The sequence below is a fragment of the Miniopterus schreibersii genome (assembly GCF_964146895.1).
Source record: "Miniopterus schreibersii genome assembly, chromosome: 1".
In the NCBI taxonomy this organism is placed as follows: domain Eukaryota; kingdom Metazoa; phylum Chordata; class Mammalia; order Chiroptera; family Miniopteridae; genus Miniopterus; species Miniopterus schreibersii.
The window spans coordinates 12,446,645-12,459,327 of NC_138101.1; the positions used below are offsets into that span (position 1 = coordinate 12,446,645).

The following is a 12,683-nucleotide window of genomic DNA, read 5'->3' on the forward strand; positions in this document are numbered from 1 at the left end:
TATAGGACATAAGAATATGAGAAAGAGAACATCGGAGAATGTTCAGAGTGAAACGAATCACACCTTTTTTAATTGGAAATGACCCAATCCACCTTTCTCTGCCTCCTAGGAGGCAGTATGTTAATCTTCCCATTTTACAGATTGGAGCTCAGAGATCCGTAATGACTTCTCTAGGATAACACATCTAATAAATGGCATAAGGGGGCCTAACCTGGGGTAGTGCCCCTGCTAAGCTTTTTTAAGGAAGATAGGTGGGTAAGAAAAAGCACAGAAAAAATTCAATACAAGTAGAAAACATTAGCAAATAAACAAAAGGCAGTAAATAGCAATGGACAAAAATTCCTGTTTACATTGGTAGAAACGTGAAAAGACTATAGCTTTTAAAAAAAATAAATACAAACAGTACTTTGACAAAATAAAAATCTGAAAACGGGAAATAAAAATTGTCCTTAGTAGAAAGACATCTTACTGAAGATAAATGAAGGAAGCCAGAATTTCATGGGGAAACCTAAGTGGAAAGAATTCCAGTGGGAAAGAAGAAAGCCAGACCTCTCCTGTGAACGCACCCATGTGTGATTATTCCGGTTACTGAAAGTGCTAAGTTTCCCTGACTAAAGCACAGGGCGACTTGCTCCTCAGAGGGTGAGGCCACCAATGCATGGGGTTTGGGACTCCGAGTCCTGCTGCTCAGGCTGTCAGGTTAGACAGGTGCTTCACGGAGAAGAAAGGACGCGTGCATGGCCAGGCGGGCACACTTTCCCTGCAAGCGATGGCTCTAGTGGGATAAAAATGAGAAGGCCCAGGAGCGAAGGGGAAGCTCCACAGGAAGGAATTGGGGCCGCTGCCTCGACTTTCTTCCCAATTATTCTGGTGCCAAAATGTCTGAACACGCTGTGAAATTTTTAAGAGGCGGGAGCCATTCCCTGTCCTGAAGCCAGGCGGGGCGCTGGAATAGGACACAATCACAGGTGAGGAAGTCTGCCTCTGTGTTCTGCCATTCAAGGGCTGTGTAGACAGGGCCTGCCCCTAAACCTCACCTCCTCCGTCTCTTTTCACTCAGATGTAAAAAGAAAGTCCTCGGTGTTGTGGCAAAGATTAAAAGAGATAGTATAGCTGTGCCTGGCACACTGTTATTAATACTGTTATTCCCCAACTTTTCAAGGAGTCTGTGTCTGCAGCCTCCCAGGTTGGGTTGTTGGTTGCACTAACGTTCACCTGATCACCCCACACTGGTTGGAGGCTTATGAAGCTTGTACAAGAGAAACTAACATGAAAATGGATGACAGAAGAAAATAGAAAATGGGAGGAAAAAAAACAGAAACACAATTCAATGTTAAGGAAAATAGCCTACTGGCCCAGCATAATTTGAGGCGCTGGAAAGCACTTTATTTCGGACGGCTTTCTGGCTGTCACCTGAAGTTCATGAGTGCCGGTGTTGCTTGTGCCGTGAGTATAGATCATTCCTGCCCATTTAATAATAATCATGATGACTTGCTTCTATGCAGAGTGCTTTGGTTTAGGAGGCATTTTTCACATATATTATTTAATCATTCATGTGACAGCTGCCAGCCACTCATCCGCCAGGGGTGGGCAAAGCAAGTCTTTCTTTAGCTACGTAAAGATGAGACATACAGGCACCACTTCCTTCCAAGAAAAGTGTCCTTTATCCTGTGTGGTCTAACAAGGATGTCTCCCAGTATTCCTTGCTGTGCAGAACTGTCCCTTGGGAGAGGTAAACAAATTGTCCTAGGGCATATGGAGACGCCTGGGAAGAAAAATTAGGTCTTATTTGATGTTGACTGTTATTGGAATCTCTCTATTATGTGGGAACTCTCGGGTAAGGTCCCTAAGAGGACCCATAACTAGAGTAGGGAGACTAACTGGGTGACATGGGGAAGGATGGATTTGGCTGAGACTGGAAACCCACCCAGAACATGCTACCCTGTCTTGGTATAATGCTATGGGGAGCACTAACTTAGCATGGGTTGTGATGAAAGAAAGTGGCAAGCTGGAGCCCAAACCAGGAGGTATCACTGGATCTGTGTTGTGATCCGCAGCTGCAAGGTCCCTGCAGAGCAGTAGCCCAGCCTCCACGGTGCTCTGCAGAGTCACCGTCCAACAGCAGCACCCTGTGGTAGCAACACAGGTAATGATGCTACTAGAACGATGTTGGATTCCACTTGTCCCACTAGCCTGGTGTTTAAAAAACTAGATAAACCCTCTGGACTAACTAAAGCCCAAGTTATCAGAAATAATTAAGATTGTGATCTGTGAGATGATGGAGAGACATCAGGAGGGCAATTTCAACTTCCTGCAATGACTGCATCTGAGACACTCAGTTGATTAATAACAATAACTGTGTGGCTCATGCTGGGGAAGCTGATCATATCGGTTATATTTACAACATATATTGATTGAGCAACAACTCTGGGCGAGACACTATGATACAGGCAGAGAAGTTATTATTAGTCCCAATTTATAGGCAAAGAAACAGGCTCATTCAGGTGAAGTGGCTCGCCTAAGACCCCAGAGCCGGGAAGTGGACGAGCAGGCTCCCTTTGCAATGCAGACGATTCTAGGTAAACAAGAAACGATTTCCCCCCTTTGGGACAGAGGTGGAATATCCCAGCAGACATTGTGGGATTGTCTCCGCATGTGAGGCTGCATCATTTTCACAAAGGTTCCCTGTCTTTTTCAATCCCCTACATGTACTTGGGCAGAAACCAAGCTCGAGGCACTGCTCACATGCTTGTGGTTTGGCTCCCAGCTAGGGATCACATTCTCTGCTCCACAGGCAAAGCCAAGGATCCTTCTTGCAAAATACTACTTGTGTCCTGGTACCACCTCCTGAGAGAGCTGTCTACAATAGCCGCGTGCCTGGCAGGTGGGGTGGGCAGGACCAAGCACTGGCACCAGAATATCTAGCAAGAAATGATGATGCCCACTCTTTTCCCCATGAAGTTTTATAACAGTCAGAGACTTGATCATTGATAAATACAACACACATTCAGGAAATCTCTCAGATATTAAGTGGTAAAATTAAAGAGAGACAGTATTTGGTAATATCTAATATATCAATTTTGGCCATTTTTTCCTGCTTACGCAATAGACAGAGAAACAGCAGATGACCATGTATTTCTGGCTCACAGGTACTTTTCCCACTTATATCATTATAATAATAATGCTAATGGATACCAATTTTTGTCTCAGGGTCACAACTCAAAGGGGTGCCATGTACATAGAATTCAGTAAAAAGTGTCCCCAGAAGTGTGCAATATGGTGACTTCTATAGAATACTTTCCTTATGCCAGGCAGCAAAAGGATTTACATGCAGGATCTCACTTTATCATAATGACAGACCATGCTGTAGGCATTAGTATCTTTGTACCACAGATAAGGAAACCAATGGGTACCGAGGGTTTAAAGATTTTTGCCTATGTAACACAACTAGTAAGTTGCAGAAGCAGGATTCAAACTCAAGGCTATAAGTCCAAAGTTCATGTTATTAACTATTTCATTACCAAAACTGATGTCCTAGTATAACAGTTAGATATAAACCTATAAAAAAGAATTATAAAGTAGGTTAGAATCAAAATTTTGACCCTATATATAAGCCCACCTTTAATTCTAATTTTTTATATCTTTTTATTGATTTCAGAGAGAGGAATGGAGAGGGAGAGGGAGAGAGAGAGAGAAACATCAGTGATGGGAGAGTCATTGAGCAGCTGCCTCCTGCATGCCCCCAACTGGTGATCGAGCCCGCAACCTAGGCATGTGCCCTGACCGGGAATCAAAACTGCGATCTCCTGGATCCTAAGTCAATGCTCAACCACTGAGCCACGCCCGACCAGGCTAATCTTATTTTTTCAAGACAAAAAGGCAAATGGATTATGTTTTCTTGTCCTCTTAATATGCAAAACTTTTTTAGTATATCTGTTAAACTTAGTGAATATTAAGTATTGACATTATAATTCATACCCATATCAAGAAAAAAATTAATTGATTTTATCTAATTTAAATGATAAGCTATTATCATCACAAATCCTTTAGATACAACTGATTCACCACAATGAATTCAAGAACAAATAACAAAAGTTAGCACACATTGCGTATCTACTATGTGTTAGGTATGCTTAAGCACGTCTCATCCCAAAAAACCCTTATAATGCAGGTACTATAATTAGTCCTATTTTACACATATGTTAAGGAGTCAGAATATAAACCAGGCAGTCTGGCTCTGGGTTCTACTCTGCTGACTCAAAGATCTGGAGGAGAGTGATCAGTAGGACATGGGAAGCAGCCTCAGTAAAGAAAAGTAATCATGCAAAAACAAGAAAGAAATAGGCTCCCAGAACAGAGTAAAGCACCAGCACCTGCATGTACTAGACATCTGAAGCACAGACTTCTTGATGATGCCCAAGAATGAAAAGGTACTTTCTGTTCAAAATCACTAAGAAGACCAGAGACCAGAAATTGTAGCATGAAGGACAGTTGCCACAGCAACAAACCACCAATTAATCCACAGAATGGTGCAAGTGTTTCAACTATATCTTTTTTACATGGAAAAGAGAGAACAGGAGATACCATAAGGTTACAATCTCCCCATGGTCCCTATGTAGTTTCTACTGATTTATCCTGCTTTTGCTGCCTCTATGATAGTCTTACAAATGAAATTCATGTTTCATTTATTTCATGTCTTTGTTCTCACTGACATAGGGAGCTCATGCAATATATGGTGATGCATTCAAAAATGCTGTTGATCCCATTCTGAACCAGGAATTTGGGTCAGAAAGTTCCACTGTTTTGGCCCAAAGTAAAACTTGGCACTAAACCAGAAGTAGAATTGTGGGTCATACCCAAGAGTTCCAATTCTCAGCCCAAAACTTCCCTATTCTTTTCACTGGAAAAATAAAAAGTTAACCCAGAAATAAACTCTACTGGTTCTCCTCTTTTTCCTATTAAAATAAGCTAAATTTCTGCCTGTCTTCAATGGGTCAACTTCTTCCAAAAAGGTGAGAAGGTACTGCCAACTGTCTAATTACTGAGCATAAATGCACTTGTTGGGTATTATTGTTTCACTCTATACCCTGCAATTCAGAAAAAGTTAATAGACAGAAATGATCTCTCTGTCTCTTTCTCCGGGAGGAAGAGCAGACCTGTCGTGGAGTAATATTTTCTGCCTTATCATCACAGTCCATTTGATTATACAACTCGTTATTTAGGGTCAGTCCCTTCTCACTGTGTCCCAAGGGGAAGTGCTTTGACAAATATTCCATTCATCTCAACAGAACTTTGCTAAGTCAGAAAAATATGCATAAGCACAATTGGGTTTGGAGGTAGATCCAAAAGAAACTATCTAATGCTGTTGTGGCCCACAGGAGGCCCAGAGTGGCCAAAATGGGCCCTATGAGATCCAGATTCAAGGCTCCAGAGAGGTTATAAAAATAAGTGAACTGAAGAAGTAGAAGAACTGCACAGAGACAGAAAAAAATAGCAAAATTAAAAAAAAAAAAAAAAAAAAAGATTTCTGCTAAATGTAGCACCTGGTTCTTACCTTGGGCTTAACTTCAGCATCTTTGGGTATCCTGTGTAAGCATGTTAGAGAAAGCCCATGGAACCATAAGTCCCTCCTTAGAAGGTAGAGGCACCAATTAATACTTCTCCATTTAAAGAAAAAGTTCACGTCTTTATCTTATCCCACAACTGTCTAGGTCATTCATTTATTCATTCTTTCATTAAATCATTGCACACTTAGTACATGTCATATGTTATGCGCGGCACTCACTGGAGAACACAATGACAAATAAGACATGCCTTCTAGAAGCTTGCCATAGAGTCAGAAAAACACTCTCTAAAAGTCTGATTGAAATGTACAATGTTAAGGGAGCAGAGAGGAGAAAGTGACTAACTCTAAAGATGACAAGAAAGGCCCCCTTGAACATGTCATGTGTAAAACACCATGAACAATGAAACAATGAATGTGTGCATAAAAGATAAAGAAGGAGAGAAGGACAGGTCAGGGAGGGGTACTCTCATGACCCTCTTCATTAGGTAGGGATCACATAGGGAAAAAACAAAAGACAAACAACAAATAAAGAGTTTTGAGCAAGAGGGTTAGAAACAAGGGCCAGAGAAGTGGTGAGAGACAATGTCTGGGAAGCGAGCCTTCCTTCCGGCCCCTAGGACATCATTTCCATATAGGAGAAGTAAGAGCTGTGAGGAGACAGTGTGTCTGCTGCCCAGCAAAGGTCAGCCTTTGGCAGCTAGAAGGCGTCCTGTGGCTGCCCCCGTGGGTGAACCCTTGGAGTCAGAGAGAAGCCTCCACAGCTGCTCTCGCTCAGAAGTTCGTCAAGGCTATTTTAGGCTGGAAGGGGTCCATGGTGATGATTGCCTGGTCAGGGCAGCTTACCCAGTGTTGCTTTTTAGAATTCTATTTTCCTTGTCATTTAGCTTTGTACCATACAATTACTCAAATCGGGGGGTGGGGTGGGGGAGAATGTGGCTACATCTTATTTTTAGCACTCAAATCAATGGTGGCAACATCCTCTGAATATCAATAGCAATTTTGCATATCAAAATCCCCCAAAATAAAGAATAGTAAACATATTAAAATCTGTAATGACATTTCTTCTGTGCTGTTTCAAAATATGTTTGTTTTGAAATGGCTCAGCCTAAATTAAAGACTAATTCATTGACAGATGGGCAAAAATAATGTATAAATGCAATGAGCATCCTCAGAAATATGTGCCTCACCTTATTGCCCTCCAGGTCAAAGAATGTTTAAAAAGTAACAACATTTCTTTTTTATTTCCATACACTCTCCTAATGTATTCTAAGCACATTTCAACTATTCTCATGGTCACAGGATTCTAGGGTGGTACAAACTCTCCGAGATGGCGTTGTCTTTGCCCTACATGTCAGTGTTTTCTGGGAAACAAATATCTACCCCATTCTAAAACTAGAGATAGGGAAAGATTAGGGGTAGCTCATTAATGCCGCAAAGCCTGGAGTAGAGAGATCCTCAGTTCAACACTGTGGCTATCATTAGCCAACTGTGTACAAACACTAATGCTGGGAGCTTTACATACAACATTATAATTTAACTCTCACAACAGCTCTAGAAGATTTTGCTATTACCCTACTTTTACCTATGAGAGCCCAGAGGTTCAAAGACACATGACTAGAAAGGGAAAGGACAGAACAAGAACCTTCAAAGCCTAATCTTTTTTTAAAAATAGCAACCTCTTAACAACAAGGGGGAAAAAGCACTCTCATTAATTTAAATTATCTCCTCTCATCTTCCCTCACTTGGAAGTGGTCTGAATCTGCATATAATTCTATGCAGTTGAAAATATATCATTTTACATCCCTAAAGCTTTCCTAGAATTCCAAGTTCTCAAACCTCTTTTTATGGGTCCAAATTTCTAAAATGTAAGCACTGATTTACCAGAACCTATAAAGATTGCGGGGGGTCCCTCTTCACTTAGTAGTTAGTTTTACCACACACATATTAGGCGCCTACTTTTGCCATGCACTCCTCTGTTTATCCGCAGAGATGAGAGAATGCCACTTCTGCTTCGAGGAACCCAAGTGGCATGATATAAATTGTGGCAGCGGTGTAACAAATTCTACCTCACAGCAGAGAACTATGGCAGGTTCTACATGGGCATGGCAGAAAAAGTGCCAACAACACCTCCATTAGCTTCAGGGGAACTCCCAGAAGGAGGTGACATTTCACTTTAAGTCTTAAAAAGATGAGTTGAAATTTCTTAGGTGACCTCAACAGGCACTTGTCAAAGGAGGGAGGACAGGATAAAGCACATTCTCGATTTCCATTTGGGAATAAGCTATAGCTCCCATTCTCATGTAAAAGCCAATAAAAAAGGAACATCTCATCTTCACTTACTCTATAGGAATAGTAATTATATGGTCAGTGGCAAGAGCAACATGGAACCAGACGACATTACAGAGAGGAAATCAACTCAACTAATCCATGCGATATTTTCATTTCATAAGTGTGTGCCTGTTGGTGTTGCTTTTGTTTTTGTTTTGTAGTCAGTTCATGGGATTGTCTTGTTTTATGGGCTTTCTAACAAACTAGACTCAGGCCCCACAGACAGTCAGCCTGTATGATCTGATTCTGATTCGCTTGGGTCCTTCTTGATTGCTCGCACTTGGGTCCTTCTTGATTGCTCGCACTTACAAAGCCCCAGAGTAGGATTTTTCCTCTCCAGACTCTAGAACACAACTTAGCTCAGTATGAAGTAGAGGCTCTTTAAAGCCCAAGATGTAGTATCCCCAAACTAGAGGCTAAAATGTAGCTTCAGCTTGAATGTCTCATAAAATTATTGTTTGTTAAACAGAGACGGTGGCAAAAACAGAACTCTAAATCACAGAAAATGGATTGTTTTCAATGCCTTATGCCCAAAATGAATTAACTCACCCTCACCACTTTGTAAGAGGAAGTAAAAATACAATTTACAGATTGGAGTGTGATACCCATCAGAATGGGTCAGGTGGGCCCCTGATATAAACAAAGAATTTTGGGATTACCTTCTAAAATGGAAATAATGAGCCACCTTTAACCTTGTCCCTGCAGGGACTTAGAAAGTCCACAGATAGGATATATATTCCACTTCACTTCACACATACTCATTTTAGAAAGGAGAATGGCTCTGGTGACAGATTTCTATGTCAGAGGGCACCTGGCGTTGCTTTCTGGAGCAGGATTTCTGATGCAAGACCGTTCTAGCTTTATGGGGCCATGCACAGTCCTAGGGCACAGTGTCACCACTAAGTGGCTTCACATCCATCGATCCTTTCAGGTATTATTTCCCTGGGTACATGCTAGGCACCATTACTAAAGAAACTCATTGCATGAACCCGCAGCACTGACCACCACTGCAGTTACATTACAGAGAGTAACTAAAATATCTTTCCTGCTAACCTGCATTACTAAGCGATTTTAATTGGAATTGGTGACTAACAAACTGCCGCTGTTTCAGAGAACGGCCAGAGCTCTCTGTCCTACCTTCTGTAAGCTGGGCAAAGACTTTAACTCTTTAAATCAACAACCCAAGAACACCACATACTGTATGAGCAGATATCATTTTTTTCATTACAGAAAACTGAAAGTCCAAAAGTCAAAAGAAAGATGGGGGGGGGGGAATGATCTCATGGATTTTTTACTTGAATGAAATGATTTTCAATGTTCATCTCTTTCCCTCTCGATTCAAGTGTATTCTAAAACATTACCAGCAACAGCTCAGTTCTCCTTGGCATAAACAAGGAACCAATGAGTGATAAGAGAAATAAGTAATTGAATTCACCAAAGAACAGCTAAAAATGTCCCTCTGTGGAAGGAATTAGTATCAATATATAGATTTCGATTGTATCTAAATGGTTCCCAATTTCTCATCAATTTGCCATGTTCAGATTCAACAGAGCCAGTGGATTTCACTGTTAATACCCTCAGAATTTTTTCTCTTTTTCTCTGGTAGCCAATCTAGATATAGTACATTAAGATCATCCTAAATAAGAATAAGGACAAAAGCTTCAGTCTTTTGAAATACCCACATTGACTTAGGCATGTAATTTACTTAAAATTCACTTCCACACTTATTGAATCTGTGAGGCTGTTTTTACCATATCCCATTTAGCGCTCATATACTTAATATATTAGTAAATTGGTCCATTTGGGAATCAAACTTAGGCATGTGCTGGAATTCATAGTTCTTCCCTAATCACCGCCCTCTTGGCATCTGTGAACTCACAGTGGCAGGCTTCCTCACTGAAGACCTGTGCAGAGTCCAATATTTACATAAACAATTTCTGTTTGGAGTGTAGGTTCCTTCATGCACCAATAACCTCTCCATCTATGTAGGTCTCTAAATTTCATGTTAAATAAATGTTAGCACTACAGAAATACTTCAAGCAATCTTCACCGTTTTTTCAGCATGAAAAATCATGTAGACAGTCTAAAGAGGTATTTTGTGAATTTTTAATGGAATCACTGTAAGTACAATTTGAACTGTAGGTATTACTGGAGGTGAAGGACTAATTCAAGCTTAGTTACGTTGCCTCCATCCCTAGACTGAAATATCCTTGGGAGTAGGAACGATTTCTCCGTCTAGAACATGGTCTAGAGCTTTTTAGTCAACCTGAGTCTGTTCCACTCTAAAAAAAGAAAGTGATTATGATTCCTCACTCAAAATAGAACTTTGGCTCTATATCCTTCTATTCATTGCATACCCACTACATGCTTAAATTCTCTGCTTATCAAATTATCAGTGATTGAAAGGAATAATACATAACATTGCTCTGGTTCCAGGAAGCTAGCACTCACCCGTGTAAATAGGTATTACCTCTTTAGAAAGTAATTTACCAATACAGATTCGAAGCTGCCTACCCTTTGACCCAAATTTATATAGAGGAGTTTATTCTGAAAGAAACAACTTGAGGGGTTAAGGATATTTATAAAGGATATTCACGTGGCATTGCTTTAGCAGTTGATGCGAATGGGCGAACCTCAATGTCTGTCAATAGGGGGTTGGGGAAATTGGCTGTGGAACATCCACAGTGTGAAAATGCAATCATGCTCCCGCTCAAGGGAGTAGAACCTCACTCCCCACCCCTTAGGTGTGAGCTATGCGTAATGACCTGTTTCTAAAGGGTACCCCATGAAGTGTAGGGTAGAGGGAAACCTGGCATGCAGACCTTAGCCAGGCGATCAAGCTTAACCTCGTCATAATCCACATCGACAGCATGCACTCTTGACAGGATGTGCCGAGGATGGCACCTCACCTCTGCGGGCTTCCTCCCCAAACTCCACAACCCCAGTCTAATCATGAGAAAAGCATCGGACAAATCCCAACTGAGGCGCATTTTATAAAACTCCTGACTGCTACTCTTCAAAACTGTCAAGATCATCAAAAACAGGGGAAGTCTGAGAAACTGTCACAGCCTAGAGAAGCCTAAGGAGACATGACGAGTAAATGTGATGTGGTGGCCTGGATGGGATCTTGAGACAGAAAAAGGATATTAGGGGGAAAACCAATGAAATCTGATTAAAGTACAGAGTTTAGTTAATAGCAACATATCAATATTGGCTCATTGGCTGTGACAGTGGGCCATCGTATCATCAGACATTAAATTAGGTGAAACTGGGTATAAGGTATATGGGAATCTCTGAGTTATGTTTACAATTTTTCCATAAATCTAATACTATCCTAAAATAAAAGGCTTATGTGAAATAATGCAGTCATGAGCAACAATGATAAATAAATATTTCACCACTCTCAGATTAGGTTAGATGCTGCTGAATGCCCCCCCATACTCTGAACTTCTCCTATTACAGACCACAGATCGCATGTATTTGGTTTTTCAACTGTCTTCTGCCCACTTCATGAGACCAGAGGCAAATTCTATTCTGTGCAAAATTTTCCTAACACTATGCACCACACATACCAGGGGACTCAATACATACGTGTTCAACAAATGAATAGATTACCATGTGGTTGAGTAAAAAAAAATAAATTACAGAACACTACATATATCATGCTCTATCATGTATTAGCTACATGACCTGGGGCAAGTCAGTTCACAGCTCTGAGCCTCAGTTTCTTCACCTTTAAAACAAAGATAATCATTGCACATACCCCATAGGCTTGCTAAGGATTCAGGGGTTAATGTACATAAAACACATCATTCTCTCCTCCCCACCTCTCTGTCTCTCCATCATCCAGATGCAGTGATTAAAAATATACATATTGGAAGTTATACACTTAAAGTGGGCAACGGTTACCATTTTAAGATATGAGCTTTCAATTACTTTAAATTTATTTTTGTTTATCTCTATTCATAGTTTTAGATAGTTAAAATAAATTATACTTATTAAAATATTAATAAAAAAGAAAATAAGCATTCGTACACACACACTGGTGATACACAGCAAAGACACATAGGATATTACCTGTCCTCCAAGTACTTCACAATTTAGCTGCAAACACAAGGGGCAGAGTCACTGCAGAAAAGTTGAAGAAACACTCAGAAAGGCAACATCAGAGATGCCTCAAAAGGACCTCTGAGGAGCAGGCCAGGGACAGGAAGAGGGATCATTTCGACAGAACTTGAGAGAACGGAAGAGCTGAGGCTACCAGACCACAGTTGGGGATGCAGCGGGCAGGGAGGGTGGTCCTAGCAGGAGGGACCGTGTCAGCAAAAGCACAGAGTTAGGGAAGCTTAGGACATACTCCTGAGGTAGGCACAAGCCTGCCTTTTATATCTTTACATCACTCTGGGTCCTTTCATCATCCCCAAGTCCCCAGGTTGTGTTTTTTTTAAGACTCCTGACTAATAAAACTTTCACCGAGCCTTCCTAATCTGCTCCACTGCATAGAAAGGAGAACCAGGGGCGAAAGAAGCCTAACGTGATATCTGAGCTTGAATTTCCAACGCCGGTGACGCACATGGCCTGACGGTCAGCCTCATGTGACCTGCAGATGTGAGTCACAAAGGGCTGGCGATGCAGAGCTCGCACACCCCACAACAGCTGGAGGCGGTGACAGCGACAGGCCAGGCCCTCCCTCCTCGGGCAGGAGGGCCCCTGCCCATGCTCACCTGGCATGGATATGCTGGGGATGCCACGCTCCCGGGCAGGGAGTGGAAGGAGAGGTGTGAACAGC

The 12,683-nt window shown here is 41.5% G+C and overlaps 1 protein-coding gene across 4 annotated transcripts in view; it reads right to left on the reverse strand.

Annotated features, from left to right (window-relative positions):
• Nucleotides 1-12,683, reverse strand: part of PPARGC1A (PPARG coactivator 1 alpha) — a gene marked incomplete at its 5' end in the record, with an annotated part of 599,914 nt that overhangs the window by 133,005 nt on the left and 454,226 nt on the right. Inside the window, one exon of one of the 4 annotated variants that reach the window (XM_081129085.1) lies at nucleotides 11,972-12,291. The exons of the other annotated variants lie outside the window; for them this stretch is intronic. Of the gene's footprint in view, nucleotides 1-11,971; nucleotides 12,292-12,683 lie in introns of those variants that run through there. 4 annotated transcript variants of the gene reach the window in all.